Source organism: Dermacentor variabilis, chromosome 1 (genome assembly GCF_050947875.1).
Source record: "Dermacentor variabilis isolate Ectoservices chromosome 1, ASM5094787v1, whole genome shotgun sequence".
Lineage (NCBI taxonomy): Eukaryota > Metazoa > Arthropoda > Arachnida > Ixodida > Ixodidae > Dermacentor > Dermacentor variabilis.
In genome coordinates, this window is record NC_134568.1 from 192,229,643 (window position 1) to 192,248,701 (window position 19,059).

Consider the following 19,059-nt stretch of genomic DNA (forward strand, 5'->3'; position numbering starts at 1 on the left):
AACTCTCTGCCAGTTGTGTGGCAGTCGACCCCAAGAAAGGACTATGGAAGCAGCATGCGTTGCGAGCATTCTGTTGCAGTGCTGAACGTGTCTGATATTCCGGTAACCACAGGCGAGCTGGGCGTTTCAACGGATGGCTGGAGACATAAACTCAAGCTGATGAAGGAACTATAGCGTAGACGTACGTTAGCGGCCTGATCGGTCTAAAGCCCCTTGATAATTTGAAAGTAGCGACACTCTCCTCCTCACGGTGCTTTCCTCCTCGATTCCCCTCGCCCGCCGGCTGCGCACGGCGTGCTTTTCCTCCTGGGCTCCCGCGGACGGGCCGCAGGATTCTATGGAGGCATGTTATTCTGGGCCAGTTGTATGCCCCAATGGGGTTGAAAATTTTGAGAAATGCTAATAACACCATCGATAATGCTGGCGGCTACGTTTATGAGAAGGTTGGTTTTTTCTTAAAGCCGTATGAACGGGGTATACCGATGTAAAGGGAGCTTTGAGGCGAGTTCTATACTCCAGACAATTTTTCTGCCACATGATCAGTTGCTTTACTTCGTGCGTCTGATCTAGTATTGCTTGTGACACATCCCTTTGTGTGTGGTTTATTAAGCGAAAGCCTTAGACCTCTGTTTCGAGGTCCCGTTGTGAGCTACAGAAATTATCACGTGACCGAAGGAAGACGGGAAGCGAACTAAAGCATGTGCAGCCGCGTATAAGAAATGATTAATGATTAGCAAAGTAATGATTGATTAGTGATTCGATTAAGATGAATTCGGGTGTATTAAGGAGCATTAAGGTGAATTAAAGTCGCTGAAGGTGCATTAGGGTGAATGAAGGTGGATTAAGGTGCATAAAAGAGGACAAGGTTGGATTAGGGTCGATGAAGCTGGATTAGGGTGGATGAAGGTGCGTTGAGGTGCATTAAAGATGATTATAGTGGATTAGGGTGGATTAAAGTGCATGAAGAAGGATAAGGGTGGATTAAGAAGAATTAAGGTGCATTAAGGAGGATTATGGTCGGCTAGGGTGAATTAAAGTGAATGGAGGAGGATTAGGATGGATTAAGGTGAAATAAGGACGTATATAGTGGATTAGGGTGGATTAATGTGAATGAGGAAGCAATAGAATTGATTAAGGAGGATTAAAGTGCATTAAGGAGGGTTAGAGTAGATTAAGGTTGATGAAGGTGGATCAGGGTGCATTAAGGAGGATTGTCGTGGATTATGGTGGATCAAAGTGAGTGAAGGAGGATTAAGGTTGATGAATGTGGATTCGGTGGATTAATGTGCATTAGGAGGATTATGGTAGACTAATCGGTCTTAATACTCATTGAACCCTAATTCACCTTAGTCCACCCTAATCCACCTTAATGCTCCTTCATCCAGCTTAATACTCCCAATCCACCTTAATACAACCTAATCAACCTACATCGCACCTAATGCACCTTAGACTACCCTATACGGTCTTAATCCTCCTTTATCAACCTTAATCCATCATAATCCGCCTTAATCCCCTTCATCCACCTCAATACTTACACATGCACCTTAATCCAACTTAATCCTGCTTAATAGTCCCAATCTACCTTAATACACCCTAATCCACCTCTATCAAACCTAATCCAGCTCCATGGTCCCTAATTCACCTTAATCTACCCTAATTCATCCTAATCGGTCTTAATCCTCCTTTATCAACCCTAATTCACCTTAATCCACATTAATCGGCCTTAATCTCCCTTTTCCCACCTTAATCCTCCCTAATTGTTCATGCACCCTAATCAGTCTTAATATCATTTCACCAACCCTTCACCTTAATCTTTATTCATGCATCTTAATCCTTCTTAATGCACGCTAATCCACCTTAATCTTCTTTAGTACACTATAATCCACCTTAATCCTCCCTAATCTACTTTATGTCAATCACTAATGATTCATTAATTAGCTTGGGTAATCATTCTCTTATACAGGGGTGGACATGCTTTGGGTCACCTCTGGCCTTCCTTGGGTCACGTGATACTTCCAGTTTACAACGCGACCTTGAAACATAGAGATCTAAAGGCTTTCGCCGTAAAACTTAAAAAAAAAACTCAGTGTTGACTAGCTCACGCTCATCACCTGCAATACCACGGGTATACTTGCCACTAATTCTTTTCAGGGCGCAAAGCAGAATCTATAATGCTGCACTTCCGACTGCAGGAATAACGACAGTTAGCGATGTGCGAGGTGATAGAGCCGCCCCAGAATATTAAGAATAGCGAGGACAACCGCGACAAAAACGCTGGCGAGCAGGCCGGAAGAATGAAAAAAAAATGCAGCATTACGGGATGCTTTGCTACGAGCAGAAAGACGCGTCAGATCGCAAACAACACTGTTCTTTGTCGGAACAAAGTTCTTTCGGCCAATGTCATGCAGCCACTGCTTCCTGCGCAAGCCGTGACGCTTTCCTTGTGGTATCATAAAAACGGCATACCCATTTTCAGGCTTCTTGCTGCAGTTCTATGAGCAACAGCCCGGCATAGCGCTAGCACATAGAGCAGGAAACAGCGTACAACGGTCGCTACGCCGAGCCAGCCGCGCTCAGGAGGAAAATGGCGCGAACGAAAAAGAAAAACAAGCAAAACTCAAGATCCACGCGTTTCCAAGGGCAACGGCAGGGAGACCAATCGTCGTGCAGAAAAACGGGGGCGAAACTGGTTGCCGCGGGGGAACGCGCAAGGGGCGAGGAGGAGGCGAGAAGGTCGCGGCGCGGCGGCAGAGTTCAAAGAGTGTCGCTACTTTCAAAGTATCAAGGGATTTTAGATCGGTCTGCAATGTACAGCCACCTGTTGGCACAGAGCTTAACCAGCCATACAAAGCGCTAATATTGCTCCAACCAAGTGCAAAACATTTTAAACATTTACAAAAACAACGTGTTAACTATTACACTCCTGCGAAAAATTTACACCAGCAGCAAAGAAGAATACATTTCGTTACTGCTACTGTGTACGTGTGTTTGAGCTGTGCACCACCAGGTGGCTGCACCGTGCAGCCCATTCGCATTTACGCTTTTCTGCTCATGCCGCGAAACAACACTGTCAAACGGCCAGGCCGTCCCCTTGCGCTTGCGTTTACCCTAATACCGCAGACTAGATAATAAATCCTGCGCTTCACAAAGATCAGCGGACTGCCTCATTCGATCTGAATTTAACAACAAGAAAGACAGAGAGGGCGTGCAATTAAACGTATTTATTTTTTTTCATCATCTTTTTCAATGCAGTAGTTTGAACTTAAGCATGGCAAACATTTAATGACGTGTCGACATCACTCCTCTAACATCATTGCCAACATGGCCGCTAAAACACGATTGTGTTGGCTGATATTTGCTACGTATTCGCCGTAATAAAGCAACAGATTGTTTTCTTATTCACAAAGTTTTCGCTCATTTCTAACTCTTAGTGTACCTAACTGCACTCTGTACTCACCGGCGTAACTTTCTGATGCCGCGTGACGACGCTATGCAGGCCGTCGGTGTACGGCGACATCCGGCTAAATGCGCTTTATTGGGGCTCGCGTTTTTTATTGGCTAGGCTAATAATTTCTAATAAAGCACTCAAGTAAGAACTTGAGGAGCTGATTATCTTGTCTAGATGTTTTTCCATCGACTCAGGAAATTTTGCGTCCGCGCAAGTTCTACTTAGCGCTAGGAGTCTTTCCTACGACGGGGAAACACTTGCAAACCCAGAGACCGGTATTGTTAGGATCGGCCTGCAGGGGTACTGCTCTGCAAAGCTATTTCAGCCCGTTGCACGTGCTTCGATCGACCCGCTGTGGTGGCGCCCTTCAGAGAACCAGCGAGGACAGCGCTAACCAACCATGAATTTACTTCAGAGAACTGCGGACTACGGCAGCGTCAATCCACCAGGCGCCTCGTTCGGAGAATCGGTGACGGCAGCTAGCAGGGCGGCCACGTTTGGCGTCCAACGCATTGTTGGTTGATTTGCCGAGTCTTCGTGGTCTCTCTCGGCAGCAAGAAGAGCTTCCCCCCCAAAAGGGTGCTTTGCGGTGCGTGGGTAGGGTGGCCACCCTAGCGTGGGCCCCAGGATTCGTCACAGTCTGCTGACACACGTGGCGACTACAGGAGAAAGGCAGCTCTGGAATTTAGAGGCGCCGGCTGGGATCAGGCGCGACCACCTGGCTAAGGGGACGCGCTCAACTCGGGTTCTGGGAATCCAAAGTGCGTGAGCCCTCCTCCTCCAAGTCGTGAGCCACCTCCTCCAAGTGTGTGAGCCCTCCTCCTCCAAGTTGGGTCGACTACGCCCCAACGACTATGGACAGTCCGAGTGGACAGCCGTTTCCCTCACCTAGGGAACTAGGGACCAATGGAGTGTTTATAAGCGGCTGTTTGCCGGCTGCTTGAGGTGCTCGTGCTCGTCAGTGTGCTCTGTGATCGTACTCGTGAGCTGTGTGCTCGTTTGCTGTATGCTTCGTTTTGCGGGCTCCATTTGGGAGTCACGCTAGACTGTGTAAATGTATCACTTGTTTAAAATGTAAATACTGTAAATAAACCCTGTTCACCTAGTTCCTCCCAAGTTCCTCTCTACGACCTTCAACCCTTACAAATGGTGGCAGCGGCGAAATCGTCCGACAACTCCTACAACTGCATGCCAGCGGTAGGATCGTCTGGCAACTCTCACAGTATAACACAAATTCAGAAATGTTTTTCTTGCTTAAAACACAAAGTAACTTGATAAAAGTTTCTCGGTTTGTAGACAATGAATGTTTCAAATAAATACACAATTTTGCGTATTTTTACCCCGACCACCTCAATGCTAAATTTACGACTAAACATAGGCTAAAACTAACTTTTTTGCAATTTTGTCGCCAGCTGTACAGGCCATTTCACATTATATTGGTCCCAAATTATTTTTCACTTACAGTACAACTTGCTCTCAATTAGTTACTATGAAATATAACCTTTCGGTAAAAGTTATCTTTCTGCAAAAAAAATTTCCCAATATGCACCAAATTTTGCATATTTATTGCTGCATAAGAAACTCACGGAAACGTAAAGATCGATAACACCTTTTTTAAGTGAGAAGCCTATCTTCATTCTCTAGGCAAAATCGTGTGCTCGCCTAATTTAAGAAGAGAAAATGTTTTGACAATGCGTTTTACGACTCATACTTTCGAGCTTTCTAAAAAACCACATGTTCCTAGTGGTGCTGAAATTTTCTTTTTCGCAAAAATGTTTTACAAAGACTTCTTGCTTTAAATAGATAGTCCTCAATTTTTTTCAAAGAAATCGCTGATGGTTGAGTGCCAAGGTTGGGACATTTGGCGTGGAATGACCCGGAAACAAATTAACTAACATTCCAACTATTACGAGCAACATTTGTTCACCATAAAGGTGGAAAAATTATTGATGACGCGCCCTGGGCAGCCAATCGAATAGCTCGCCCTACTGACGTCAATTGGGTGACTTACATCATATGGGTAGGGGCGGCTGAAAATTCCGCCGAGCAGTGTGCTGCGATCGGCTTCGATATACATCTTTAAAACCTTATAATAAATTACACGCTTTACGCGGAGCACTTAGATGTGTCAATTAATGATCAGAAGGACCTACTCTAACGACTCAGTGCGTTTGTACAAAATCGTCAATATCGTTTCAGGGTCCCTTTAAGGCTAACTTTATCCCAAACTCAGAAGAGCACTAAATAGCTAATGCATAAATCCCTTGATCGGCCTGTTTTAAAGTGCGTTTCGTAACTGTCTGGAGTCCATACAAGCAATGTAACATTCACAAAATTGAATCCGTAAATAGGGTGTCCCCGCTAATGTTAGCCAAGTTCATCAACAACAAGAAATTATATATATATATATATATATATATATATATAGTTAAACCTCGGTATAACGAAGTAGGTAAAATCTGCAATTTGCTTCGTTATACCGAAACTTTGTATTTAAATTCAACCTTTTATGCAAATAAGAAGAGTCGCCCATCGATTTTTCTTACACTGTAAGTGGCCACAGAATTTTCCGAATTATCTCGCAATCGAAAAAAGCCAATTTGAATGAGAAAATTCATTTTGATCAATTTGGGAGTCTGCAAGAAATGATATGGTTTCATGCCACGTCGAGGATATCTTCACATAGGCGGTACGAATTAAGTGAAGTCAGCCATGCTTGCGCGTGCACTCCGCCCCTGCGGCTGACGACGCCATCATTGAAAAGCGCCGGCAGCGGGGAGCGAATGCTTCCTCTACCTCTCCCTCCAACGGGTCACCGAAATTCGAGATTACGCAACCTTGAATACTAAACGCGTGGGAAGACATGTTTACATGATGTCATGCCGTCTCGTCACACCCACTCTATGTACGTGGGGAAAATTACGTAAAACAGGGTGCGCGGCTGCGTGTGCGCGCAGCCGCTCTTGGCTAACGTTAACTGGGACACATGGTATAAAGGAAGGCGGACAGTCTTATTTGTGATTGCTACGATCGGGATTTTTCGTCCTCGTCAGCTTTCCTTGAATTTGCCCTATACTGCGTACTAGGTGCAGCATATGAAGCTGCTACACTCCATTGTTAACTCATCTTGTAGTCTATATGTTAATGCTATACGTCACGTTTGTGAGTGCTTTTCCTACAAGTAGATATTGTCGCGTGGTAGTGACGGCGAAGAAAGCAAAACGGTGAATGGCGAAACTAGCGTTTTATTGGACGAACTCGTGCCCACAAAAGCAAGTTACACTTGAAGCACAACGATAGTGCCGAACACAGTCGGCGATCGTCAGAAATCTGATCAGCGGGTCAAGCGGGTCGGCTTTTTATACATCAGTCGTCGAACGTTCCAGAGTAATCTCTGGGATCCGCATGTCTTCCGCAAAGTTCTACGCCATTCGCGTCGCGCAAACATGCAATCAGATTACACAAGGTTCGGCCACAGACAGCGGATGGACCATCGATAACATTCCAGAAACTTCCGATACATGCAGGCGCGTCCTGCACTGTGCGATAACATTTGTTAGGCGGGGAAACGTGGTCAGCCGATAAAGATGAACAAGTACACGTGTCGATATGTCACCCCTCAACCTCAAGCCTTTCTTTTGCGCGCACTTAACAACTTCAAATAGTTTTTTTTTCCTCGAGTTATTGCATGTGGCAACGCTATGCCTGGCTCTGTTCATTAACTGCTACTGTCTAATTGTTCAGCTATTTAAGACACACTTTCCTGATATTGTGCACTGCACTACACTCGTACGCGCACGTTTAAATGTATACTGTACTGCTTCTTTCGTACTTGTATTTGTGCCCACTCTTATAATAATCCTGAATAGGACTGCAGTTTTTTAAAAATAAATACGTAAATAAATAACATCAGACTCAGCCGGGCTCAACCTAACTCACCAGTTCACAGACTCAGACTTACTTCTATATACTCAAGCTCATCGAGGCGGTCAATGACGTTTGCATAGAACGTGAAACTGGGAGGGGCGGTGATGCTTAGTGCGTCCTTTCGTAAGTTTCTTTTTCTATCCTTTCTTTAAGGCTTCTTGAATAAAGAGCGCATGGGAACCGGACGCACAAGCTTTCCATGACGACAGGAGCGCCAGATAGCATATAACCTTGTGAGCGGAGGAATCGTATCTTACAGGAAACGTTATGCGTTCACTATGCTCTCTAACCAGCGTTCACATTAGGGAGTTTTAGAATAGGAGCCCCAATAGTTTGGGGCCCCAAAGAGCTTTGCGGGTGTTAGCGTTGGGGCACGTAGGTGTGAAGAGCTTTAGAATAGGGTTTGACGTTTGCGGATAGCGTTTTGCCCTGACAGCGCCACTACGGCGTCAAAGAAAAACTATTAGAAATAATTAGATAAAATATACCATTTTATAATAAGAATAGTAATTTTTACTTGCGTGTATTCGCGTTTAAGTACAATTTAGAGGTTATTCTCTGTAAGCAGCAAACAATTAGCTGCGCTTAGTTTTGAGCAAACCAACTTTACTAGCCTTCACCAGCCAAGCTTAGCCGTGTTAGGCCTACGAGCCATAAAATCCACAATCGAATTCAAAATCAGCGGCGTCTAATGAGTCAATCTTCATAACACACGCTAGTTGAGAGAAAGCGATAACCACACTCACTTCTCCTAGCATGCGAACTTCACGCGTTACCGCGAATCGAACCCAGTTTTGTGCTAGGTTAGAGCCGTCGCTTCGATGGGTGCCGCCATGTTTGCCGACGCAAAGCTTTTGGGGCCGCTATTTGGGCTCCCGCTAAATCGGTGAAATAGCGTTCCCAACGCAAAACCCAAACGGAGTTTGCGTCTTGCGCATGCGCAGTGGCTTCGACGCTATTTCTTTGGGGCCCCAAAACGTTTGGGGCCCCTATTCTAAAACTCTCTATTGAGGCAAGCGTTTACACGTATTTCATATTATATATACAGGGTGATCATTTTTAAGTTCTACGGAATTTTTTTAAAAATCGCTTGTTGCAGATAACATAATTCTAGTCCTTGAGCTGGGTTGTTCAGAGAGGCAGACATAACTTGTACGAAAAAAAATTGGAGGCTTATCAAGGTTAACCCCAGTGGATGCTTCGCATCCACTGGGCTTAACCTTAGCGTATCCTTAGCGTTTGGAGGCATCTTGACCGCATACACGCCCGGCGCAAAGACGCTGACGCGGTTGCGGGCACAGAGACTGACGCGACGGCGGGCGCGCGCCGCTTCATCCCTGGCGTGACGTCACATATCACGTGATGCAGCGATGGTGGCGCCGCCGCCGCGTCGCGCGCGACGGCGCGAACCGAAGCGTGGAGGCCTCCGCCGGGCGACGTCCGACGGCGCGATATGAGGCCCCATCTGCAGCCGGTGTGACGTTATCACGTGACGTCACATCATGTGATCTCACTTCAGGGTCAATGGTGGCCACCGCCGGGAGGCGACCGACGGCGCGATATGACGCCCCATCTGCAGCCGGTGTGACGTCATCACGTGACGTCATGTCACGTGACCTACTTGAAGGTCACTTGGAGGTCAATGGTGGCCACCGCCGGGAGGCGACCGACGGCGCGATATGAGGCCCCATCTGCAGCCTGTGTGAAGTCATCACGTGACCCCACTTCAGGGTCAATGGTGGCCACCGCCGGGCGTCGCGCGAAGGCCCGAAACCTACGTTAATATGCTTCGCATAAAATCATAACACGTTCAACTAATTAAAAAGCTCACAAATTAACTTTATATTGAATTAATTTACAGCGCATAGTGCAATTTACTGATTGTAGCCGGTGAGTTTCTCAGGCGCATCCACTAGAATTGGATTGGATTGGAGCCAACTTTATTTGTGCATGCAGTTGGGCGCTCGCACGCCCCGACGAGGGCCTACGTCATCTACGAAGTCGCCGTTACTCGGCGCGGATCTCCGCTCGCCGTTGTCGGTTCGCTGGGTGCCTGCCTTTCGAGCGCCCCGAGGAGCTGCTGGACGGCCCAGAGCTGTTCGTCTCGGTCGTAGCTCTTCGTGTCTTCCTCGAGCCGCGGTGGGAGCGTTCTTGATTTTGCCTCTTCTGGATTTTTAACGCAATCCCACAAGATGTGCGTGTAATCTGCCGTCTCCCTCCGGCAGACTCTGCACTTATCGGTCGGATATGTCTCGGGGTACATGAGATGCATCACTCACGGGCTCGGTAGCGATCCGGTCTGGAGCTGTCTCAGTAGTACCACCTACGCTCGACCCAGCCTCGGGTGCGGGGGTGGGAGAGTCCTGCGAGCCAGGCGGTAGGCCTTCGTGATTTCATTGTAATCCGTCATGCGGTCCTTGGTTCCGTACCACGTCGGATGGTCTGTCGCCGGGGCGCGGTTGGTTAGCGCTCGCGCCGCTGCGTGTGCGGTCTCATTGTGGTTCTCATTGCGTTCCGACGCGTCGCCCGCGTGCGCCGGGAACCACTTGAGTCTTACTTTTCTGTCTTGTAGTTTAACCGCTCGCAGTACGCGCTCAGCCTCCCTGAAGATTTGGCCTTTGGCGAAGTTTCGCACCGCCTGTCTCGAGTCACTCAGCACCGTGTGGCAGTCTGCGTCGGCGATGGCCAAGGCGATGGCTACCTCCGCCGCTTGTTTCACTCCGGCGCTTCTCACGCTCGCTGCCGCCCTCGTGGCGCCGGTTTACGCCTCTATGACGACCGCTGCGAAGGCGTTCCGTTGGTATTCGGCCGCGTCCACGTACCGCGCGTGTTCGTCGTTGGCATGCTGGTCGATGAGAGCCTTGGCCCTCGCCGCTCTTCTTCCCTTGTTGAACTCGGGATTCATGTTCTTGGGTATGGGGTCGATTCTCGTCTGGCGTCGGACCACTTCGGGGACGGGGAGCTTCATCTCCACTTCGTTCGAGCATCCTATTCCCAGATCGTCCAGTATCTTCCTCCCGGCTTTGGTGATGGACAGCCGCTCCAGTTGAGAGGTGCGTTGCGCTTCGGCTATTTCTTCAAGCGTATTGTGTATCCCGAGTTGTAACAAGCGGGTCGTCCTCGTGGACTCGAACAGGCCCAGCGCCGTCTTGTACGCTCTTCTGATGAGCACGCTGATTTTGTTACGTTCGTGTTGCAGCCATCTGTGGTAGGCTGCAACGTACGCGACGTGGCTGATGACGATGGATTGGACGAGCCTAATAAGGCTCTCCTCTCTCATGCCAGCCTTCCGGGAAGTGACTCGTTTAAGGAGTCGAATCGCGTTGGCTGCTTTTGTCGTGAGACGGGTGATGGTTTCGCCGTTTCTTCCGTGCTTTTCGATGACCATGCCTAGGATCCTAATTTTGCCGACCTAGGGGATCACGTTGCCGGATTTGGTCATGATTCTGATTTTTTTTCGTTTTCGCGTTGTCTGGTCTTGCCTCTGCTGTTTTTGGTAGGTGGGAGTATGAGAAGCTCCGATTTGCTCGGCGAACATTTCAGTCCGGCGCCTTCCAGCTGATCTTCTACTGCGTCGACGGCGGCTTGCAGCGCGCCCTCGATGTGGGCGTCGCTGCCACCGCTCACCCACAGCGTGTTATCGTCCGCGTAGGTGGTGCACGTGCCTGACGTCTTCGATGTCCGCGAGCTTTTCGGCCGCTCCGATCATTACCAGGTTGAACAGCATCGGCGAAATGACCGATCCCTGCGGTGTGCCGGTGCTCCCGAGCTTTTTCTCTTGCGTCTGTAGGTCGCCTGCTCGTAGCTCGGCGGTCCTGTCTGTGAGGAAGTCTTTGATGTAGTTGTAGGATCTTTCGCCCATGTTGAGCGTGGAGACTTGGGACAGAATCGCCGAGTGTTTCACCTTATCGAAGGTGCTCTACAGGTCGAGCCCTAGGATTGCTTTGTTGTCGCGGGCGCTGCCGCCATCGTCGATGATTTGGTATTTGAGCTGCGGCATCGCGTCCTGCGTGCTGAGGTGCTGTCTTAAATGATATTGCGCGACAAAAAACGACACGGACGTGAGAGAAGACGACACACCGACATTGGTGTGTCGTCTTCTCTCACGTCCGTGTCGTTTTTTGTCGCGCAATATTATTTAAAGGGAAGCTGAAGAGTCTGTCGAATTCAATAAGACGCTCATATACGGATGCCGGAACCTTATAAATCATGAAGGTAAAATTTTGGGGGGGGATTTTTCACTTAGGAGCGACGCAATCGTCGGTTAAAATTGCGCTATAGCTCCGCCCCCCGTCGAGCGCCGCGCGCTGCTGCTGACGCTGACGATGCGAGTGGAGACCGGAAACCGCGGCTTAGTGACGTCAACACTGGTGTTCCGCTCCTTCGCAGTCTCCGCGACCGTGCCTGACCGGGCTTATTTCTGCGTGCGTGCTGTCCTAATCTGCTTCGCTCGACCCTACATTCCTTTATTTGTGTGTATATAGGAGTGGTAGTTGACGTGCGCAGCATCAATTGAACTTGTAGGCCGATCATGCCGGCGTTCTGTGCAGCCTACGCTTGCACGAACACCAGCGGCCGCGACGATGTTCCGATGTTCCATTAGTTCCTGCAAGACAAGAAGCTTTCAGCTAAGTGGAAGGCTGCTGTGAAGCGAAACAACTTCAAGCGCTGAAGAACAAGTGTTGTGCTCAAACCACTTCCGTGACGATTACTACCGGAGTTTATCAATAATGGGTGCTTTGGTTTCTCCTAAAAAAATAGTTAGCACGCTGAACGGAAGGTGCATGTTTATCGCCCACCCTTGACGCAGGTTTCATCGCCAAGCGCCGCGAATTTTCTATTCGCACGTGTGTTCTGAAACAGCCTGCATGCAGCTACCATAACGCAGTGCAAGCGTAAAGTTTGCATGTGTTGGAAAGCCTGCTCACGCCAAGACGCTGCACTCCCCCTTCTCTCGCACACATAAGAAACCGACCATCTCACGTAGCCGACGGAATTCGCCGGTTACGAGTAGCGTGCGGATGGCGCGCTGATGAAGGTTCTATACTACACGTGCTACAACAGCCGGTAAACTTTTCGCGCGTTTAAACCGTCTGTGTAGATTGCCGACAGCTTTGGGGCAGCGCACAAATGCTGAAGATCGCATCACCGCTTACGTTCTACGAGGAGGCATCCAGGAACATAACACTACAGTTGTTTGCCCGAAAACGTACTCACTGGAACGCTGAATGCAGCTTAGCAAAAAACATAATCGCCAAAGAAGATTTCCAACACAAGGAGATGTTAAAACTTCGCCTTCGCTCGCGTGGAAAGCAGTGCTTGCACCAGCATTTTTTGCTTCTTGGAGAGGCCGGCTCTTCGCAATCGGATCGTATATGTAGTATGTACAAGTATGTACGTACGTGTAGTATGTACAAGTATAAACCCCTTACAAGTGATCTTGCACGCGACAGCGCTACAAGCGAGGCGATGGCTGTCGCGTTCACTCGTCGTCTGCAAGCCGAACTCCATGCGAGCGACGGCTTTGAGCGACGACTTCCCGGTATGACGGCAGCAATATACGCGTCGAAACTAGCGTGACGCATGCTTTATCAATTTAAGTTGATGTATTTTACTGAAGAAGGAGCACAAAATATTTCTGAAGGTCTTGCACTAGGTTCTTATTCTTGCACGTGTAAAATTCAATAGTTTGCTCGTTCTGTGCGACAAACAGCAGTATTTGAGTTATGTACATCCAGTTTCGGCTTCGCACAGTTGGCTAGTCGCTCATAGCATTTCCGGGCGACGAGCGACGAGTTCTAGGTTTCTAGAAACGAGCGATCGAGCGACAACACCGAGCGATTTGTTCAAGCGACGGCCCGTTTTGTCGCTCGAAGCCGTCGCCCGTCACGGTCGCGCGCAAAATCGCTCTCGTAGAGTTTGGACTTAACGCCGAACTCCTCAGAGAAACGCAAGCTCTCGAAAATTTCCATGACCGTCTCAGCAAAACACCACCAAACTACTTTGCACCGTGCTTCGTGTGTAGCGGCAGCAGTCGGTCCGGACGAACACCATTGTTGATGTCACGAGGCGCCCGACCAGTCACAGGCGGAAACGAGGCGCGCGAGCTAGGCGTGTCTGCTGCTGCACTTTTCGTCGAAATAAAATATGTTTGCGCTTTCTTTCACTCAATTTCGATGCGATATTCGAATTCAGAGGGTTGAAAACCACGGTGTACTGCTCTTTACTCATTTTTTCTGGAAAACCTTTCAGCTTCCCTTACCAACTTCATTATTTCATTCCATTACCAACTTGCTCGGAATGCTGCTCTCATTAGGTGCTGTCTGAAGCCGATCAAAGTGGCCGGATACAGCCCTTCTCCTTCCAGGTAATCTTGCCACCTGTTGAGCAGGACGTGCTCCAGCACCTTGCCCACGCAGGACGTGAGCTAGATGGGCCGGAGGTTATACGTGTCCGGCGGCTTCCCCGGCTTGGGGATAAGGATGGTCTTGGCTGTCTTCCACAGCTTTGGCACCGTGCCCGCTCTCAAGCACTTGAAGTATTTGGCGAGGTTTTCAATCGAACCGTCGTCGAGGTTCTTGAGCGTCCTGTTCGTGACGAGGTCCGGGCCGGCTGCCGACCGGCTGTTGAGGTCGTGCAGGGCCGCGCGTACCTCCTCGACGTCGATGTCACGATCGAGCTTCGCGTTAGGTAGGCCGGTGTACGGCGCGTGTTGTTCGGTGGGTGTAGTCGGCAGGTATTTGTCCTTAATGCGCCTGGTGACTTCGTCGGCGCCGTGTACTGAGACCGCCAGATGTATGAGCCTGGGGAGTCTGCCCCTTTGGTGCGACTTGATCTTGGTTTCGTCGAGCAGGTGCCGCAGCAGGTTCCACGTCTTCCCGCTGTGCATCTGCCCGTCTGCCGCATTGCAGAACCCGTTCCACTGTTGCGTGCAGAGCGCGCGGCAGTGATCCTCGATCGCTCGGTTCAGCTCCGCCACCTTCTTTCTGAGTCTGCGGTTAAGCCGTTGTTTCTTCCAGCGATTGAGTATCGACTGTTTAACTTCGATGAGATGCGCAAACCGGCTGTCTACTTTATCGATCTCCGCGCCCGTTTCAATTTCTTTGGTCGCGTCGCGTACGCTCTTGGTGATTTCGGCCGTCCACGAGTCGATATCTTCGAGCTCATCGTCCGACCGTCGCTCTTCTGGCTTCTGGCGTCTCGAAAGGCCTCCCAGTCTATCCATCTGTGTGTTTTGATGCTGGTGTCGTTGTGTTCCGGTATGCCGATTTCCACGATGGTGTGGCCGCTGCCGAGGACGGTCCCCGTGTTTCTCCAGGTGATCGCGCCCCATGGATGTCGTTCTTGACGAACGTGAGGTCCGGAGTGGTGTCCCGGGACACGGAGTTACCGATTCTCGTCGGATGTGTCGGGTCCGTGATGAGGGTGAAGTCGAGTTCCGTGGCGTCTTGGTACAGGTCGCGGCCGTTTGCTGTGTACTTGTTGTAGCCCCACGCAGGGTTCATCGCGTTGAAGTCTCTGCATGCGATCAGCATGTTGCGGCCCGCTGCGGTGCTGGCTCTATGCAGTAATGTCTTGAATCTCTGTTTTCTCTGCGATGGGTTGCTGTAGACGTTGAGCAGAAATATGCTTCCTTTTCTCTTCTTGCCCGGGATGATTTCGGTGAGTGTGTGCTCGATCTTGATATTACTTTGCAGCTCATGTTCGACGAACGTGAGTCCCTTCCTAACTAGGTTGCACAGGCCTGTCCCGTCGGGCGGTCCCTTGTGCACTCTGTAGCAGGGGAGGGACGGTGCGGCGGTTAGTATTTCTTGTAATAGTATAACATCCGGCTTGCGCGCGGCATGTGCGATGGGCTGTTGGATGACTGCCTTCTTCCTTCCGAAGTCGCGACAGTTCCACGGCCACGCTGTTACACCTGCTGCTGCTGTTGTTGCGCTGGCGGCCATGATTGCGTTGGCGTGTACGGGGCTCCCTGGTTGGGTGGATGGTGCGCGAAGAGGGGCCTAAACGTCGGGTGGCTTACCATCGGCTGTAAGGTCCTTTCGATGTAGGCGAATCTGTTCGTGTTCTCGGCTTGGTAGGTCTCCATTGTTTGTTTCAACGCTGTCACTGCTGCGATGTTCGCCGTGATTAGCTGTTCGAGTTTGGTGAATGTCGTTTCGAATTTCGCTTCGAGGCTGTCGATGCGATCGTTTTCTGTTTCCTTGCGCGTGGTCTCGACGACTCGCCTCTTCGGTGCCGGTACCTCTATGGCTGTCTCCTGCATGTTCGTGGTTGTTTCCTCGGTCTTGCTTGTGCTTGGCGTGGGTCTCTGTAGAGGCTCGTTGTTGCACAGCAGCAAATGACGGATCTCGGCGATCTCTCTCGTGAGGTTGTTGATGGTCGCTCGCAACGCCGCGTTTTCTTGTCCTAGGGTCTCATTTGCTTCACGCACCTTGTTCATATCTTCTTTCTTCGTGGCTTCGGTGATTTTCTGCGCGTTCCTTATATTGTTCCCTTTCACTCCGTCGACTCAGCTCACTCGCTCACGTGATGGTGACCTTTTGCTGCTGAGGCTTCTCTTGCAGCAGCTGCTGTCTCTGGATTTAGGCGCGCGGTTCTCCGATGGGGTCCTTGACTTTCGCGCATCTTGCGGCTTGTCGAGTGGCGGGAAATCGCACTCCGACAGCAGCTGGCGTTCGGCCTGTCGGCGCTCCCATTGTCGCTTGCGCACTACGTAGGGGATCTTGCATTTCGCCTGGCACGTTCGGTCTCCGGTCGGGTGTTCGTCCCCACACAACTTACATTTTGGGGTACAGCAATGGTCTTCTGTAGGGTTCGCGAGTCCGCAGGCCAGGCACGTCTTGATTGTGGGGGTCGGGCACACGTCCTTGTGGTGTCCCACTCGGCCGCACTGCTGGCAAACGTCGATCTGTTTCCTGTAGAGGCGGCACGGTATCAGGGTGACTCCGTATCGGACGAAGTTCGGTACCTTGGGTCCCTGGAACACCACGATCGCAGTGGTCGTGCTTCCAATCCTTTTTGCGCCCACTGCTAGCGGGTTCCTCTCGTTGACGATGTTTCTATCTAGCTCGTCGGCGCTCGCGTCGATCGGGATGCCTCTGATGATGCCCTTTACGGTGTCGTGAGGTGCCGTGCGATATGCGCTGACCTCGTAGGGTTTGCCTTGAATAGAGATTTCCTGGATTTTAGCGTACCTTACCGCGTTGTCTTCGTTCGGTGTACTGACGACCATGATGTTCTGTTGCGTGTTGGGGCAGATGGTGTCCGCGGCGCTTTCCTCGCTCGTGATCTTGGCCGCAGCGAGTATGGCCGCAAATTTCCAGGATGACGCCAGTTTGGAGATGTGCGCCATCAAACTCGACGTAAAAATGCACTGTGGTGCCACTTATTTTTATAAGAGAACACTCTTTTATGCATGGAAGAACAAAAATAAACTGGAATGCTCTTGTATTTCGTCTTACACTTTTGGAAATAATATGTCTGAACCGGTGTCATCCTGGAAATTCATTTCAAGTGAATTTGTCTTGCAAACACACCGGACGCAATTCGTAAATTGCAATATGTGCCGTAAGGTAGTTCATTAAAAAGTCAATTAGTTCATTTCTGTTACTCAGTTCGTTTCGATTTTTCGTGCTAGCAATGTCCACCTCTTCGAATAATCCAGCGCAACGACAAGAACTATGCTAACAGCCGCAGGCGATTTTTCTACGTTCTGTAAAACTTAAAAGATCACCCGGTATACATGTATATGTACAACTGTGCATGCCGTGTGCATTCTAACGCTCCCGTCGATAGCTGCTTGTGATAAGAAAGCTCGCTTATCAGGTTCGAGTAAGCCATGAAAAGGGCGCGCGCCTGTTGCTGTTAATGGAGTCTCATTTCTGTCTTAGCCCAAGCTGCTCACGTCAGCAGATCTTGTAGAAAGCTAAAATAGTTGGGACACCATCTAGCCAGTTCCCGGTGACTCTAGCGCGAGCAGCCCGATCACCACTATTAAAAAAAAAAATCTTGCGATGAATAATGACTCAATGAGTGGTGGTGGTGGTGATAAACTTTAATAAATATTGAGCCGTATCTTAAGCTATTCCTGGGTTGGCCCTTGGTCTCGTGAAGTGGCCAGCAGTCGGTGACGTCCGGCGACTTCCGAAGCCCAGCCCACCAGCTGCTTTTGGACAGCTGGGTCGGAGCTGGACACCGCGACCTCCCATCGCTCGAGGTCAGTGAGTTGCCATTCTGATGGCGGCTGGAACTCAGAGCATATGTACAGTATGTGATGGAAATCAGCTCTTGGGGCTCCACATAAGGTACACTCTGGAGAGAACAACCCTGGGTGCATTAGCGCTAGAAGGGCGGGGGAGAGAAAAGTGCGAGATTGTAGCTGGCGCCACGTCACCTGCTCTAATTTAGTGAGTGATTTGTGAGGCGGAGGATAGTGGAGTCGTTGCTCTCTGTAGTGGAGTGAAATTTCGTGATATGTGACCATTCGGTCACGGGCGCTTCCTGGCTCGGCGGCTTGCCCTGCTCGGTTGACGTACGCTCGAGCGGTGTCATGGGCGGCTTCGTTGCCTGGATGGCCCGCGTGCGCGGGGACCCATATGAGTTGAATGGGCCTAGTGGGGGGCTGAGAGGAGTTGAGAATTTTATGGGCGACGGCATGTGTCCGTCCTTTTGAAAAGTTTCTGATTGCGGTTTTTGAGTCACTGAATACGAGTGTGGCAGTGGTTGAGGAGATCGCAAGGGCAATTGCAGCTTCTTCGGCTTCTAGTGAGGTGTCCGTTAGGACCGATACAGCTGCTAGAGGTGAAAGATTGTTACCGATTGCGCAAATGGCAAAGGCTGGCTGAGTGGTGTATGCCGCGGCATCTACGTAGACAGCCTCCGTATGCTGGTTGTAACGTTTGTGTAGTGCCTGGGCTCTTGCTGCGCGTCGAGCTTGGTGGTGGACTGGGTGCATGTTTTTTGAGAGTGGATGCACTGTTAGAAGCTTTTGGGTGGCCCCGGGGGTGGGGTATGTAGGTCGGAGAGAGTTGGTTGGGTTAAGACCTAGGTTCTTAATAATGCTGCGGCCTGTAGGGGTGGAGGAGAGACGTTCAAGTTGTGCCGTCCGGTGAGCTTCGGTAAGCTCGGCTAGTGTGTTATGTATGCCCATGAGTAAAAGTCGTTCGTTGGAAGTGTGTCGAGGGAGGTTGAGGGCGGTCTTGTATGCCTGGCGAATCAGGGCGTTGATTTTCTCTTCTTCTGCTCTCGTGAGGAAGAGATATGGGAGAGAGTATACTATGCGGCTGACGACGAATGCTTGAACTAGGCGACGGAGGTCATGTTCTCTCATGCCCCTGTGTCGGTTGGCAATTCGTCGTATGAGCCGCATTGTCTGATGGACGGTGTTTGTGAGTTTGGTTATCGTGGCGGTGTTCTTGCCGTTACTCTGGAGTAGGATGCCTAGGATTCGGACCTTTTCCACTTCTGGGATGGGGGTGCCGTCCAACGTGAGTTTTATTGGAGGTGGGGGGCCTAGGTCCGTCCTACATCTAGGTGGTCGAAGAATGAGTAACTCGGATTTGGTAGGGGAGCATGCCAGGCCGACGGTTGCAGCATGCGCTGCCACCAGGTCGGCACCGGACTGCAATGTTTCTGCTATGGCTCCGGCATTTCCTGTGGTTGTCCACAGGGTAATGTCG